Source organism: Arachis stenosperma, chromosome 8 (assembly GCF_014773155.1).
Source record: "Arachis stenosperma cultivar V10309 chromosome 8, arast.V10309.gnm1.PFL2, whole genome shotgun sequence".
Lineage (NCBI taxonomy): Eukaryota > Viridiplantae > Streptophyta > Magnoliopsida > Fabales > Fabaceae > Arachis > Arachis stenosperma.
In genome coordinates this window covers 37,835,159-37,836,846 of record NC_080384.1, presented here as the reverse complement: position 1 = coordinate 37,836,846, position 1,688 = coordinate 37,835,159, and the positions used below count along the sequence as shown (strand labels likewise).

The 1,688-nt window shown below is 38.2% G+C and overlaps 1 non-coding gene across 1 annotated transcript; it reads right to left on the bottom strand.

The window, feature by feature from the left end:
• Positions 1-968: 968 nt before the first annotated feature.
• On the bottom strand, positions 969-1,076 carry LOC130947089 (small nucleolar RNA R71). The gene has a single exon (XR_009072501.1). It is a non-coding gene; the product is annotated as a small nucleolar RNA R71 (small nucleolar RNA).
• Positions 1,077-1,688: the final 612 nt, after the last annotated feature.

Below are 1,688 nucleotides of genomic sequence, written 5' to 3'. Positions count from 1 at the left end.
CTTTTAAAATGGTTTTCAAATCATATCTTCTCAATCACATCTTTTTAAGACAATAACCTTTCAATCATATTTTTTTTATCATATCTTTTTCAAATTAGTTTTCAATCAAATCTTTTTAGTTTCTAATTTCAAAATCTTTTTCAAAAATCACTTGATTTCTTTTCACTTTGAATTTTCGAAAATTATCAATCAAATTTTCAAAATGTTTTCAAATTCTTTTAGTTGAATTTTCGAAAATTCTCTTCCCTCCTTCTCACATCCTTCTATTTTTGGAGTACCACTCCTTCCAAATGCACAATTTGAACTTTATCTAATTAAAGTTCGAATTCTTCTTCTCCTTCTTCTTACTATTTCTCTTTTCCTCTGACACTTCAAGGAATCTCTATACTGTGACATAGAGGATTCCACATTCTCTTCTCTTTCATATGAGCAGGAGCAGAGACAAAGGCATTCTTGTTGAAGCTGATCCTGAACCCGAAAGGACCTTGAAGAGAAAGCTAAGAGAAGCCAAAGCACAACTCTCTTTAGAGGACCTGACCGAATTCTTCAAAGAAGAAGAACCCATGGCAGCCGAAAACAACAACAATGCCAACAATGCAAGGAAGGTGCTGGGTGACTTTACTGCACCTACTCCCGACTTCTATGGGAGAAGCATCTCTATCCCTGCCATTGGAGCAAACAACTTTGAGCTTAAGCCTCAATTAGTTTCTCTAATGCAACAGAATTGCAAGTTCCATGGACTTCCAATGGAAGATCCTCATCAGTTTTTAGCTGAATTCTTGCAAATCTGTGACACAGTCAAGACTAATGGGGTTAACCCTGAGGTCTATAGACTGATGCTATTCCCTTTTGCTGTAAGAGACAGAGCTAGAATATGGTTGGATTCTCAACCTAAAGAAAGCCTGGACTCTTGGGAAAAGCTAGTCAATGCCTTCTTGGCAAAGTTCTTTCCACCACAAAGATGGAGTAAGCTTAGAGTGGAAGTCCAAACCTTCAGACAGAAGGATGGAGAATCCCTCTATGAAGCTTGGGAAAGATACAAACAATTAATCAGAAGATGTCCTTCAGACATGCTTTCTGAATGGAGCATCATAGGTATTTTCTATGATGGTCTCTCTGAACTATCTAAGATGTCCTTGGATAGCTCTGCTGGAGGATCTCTTCATCTGAAGAAGACGCCTGCAGAAGCTCAAGAATTGATTGAAATGGTTGCAAATAACCAATTCATGTACACTTCTGAAAGGAATCCTGTGAACAATGGGACTAGTCAGAAGAAAGGAGTTCTTGAGATTGACACTCTGAATGCCATATTGGCTCAGAATAAGATATTGACTCAACAAGTCAATTTGATTTCTCAAAGTCTGTCTGGAATGCAAAATGCACCAAACAGTACTAAGGATGCTTCATCTGAGGAAGAAGCTTATGATCCTGAGAACCCTTCCATGGAAGAGGTGAATTACCTAGGAGAACCCTATGGAAATACCTACAATTCTTCATGGAGGAATCACCCAAATCTCTCATGGAAGAATCAAGAGAGACCTCAACAAGGTTTCAATAACAATAATGGTGGAAGAAACAGGTTTAGCAATGGCAAGCCTTTTCCATCATCTTCTCAGCAACAGACAGAGAGTTCTAAGCAGAATACTTCTGACTTAGCAACAATGGTCTCTGATCTAATAAAGACCACT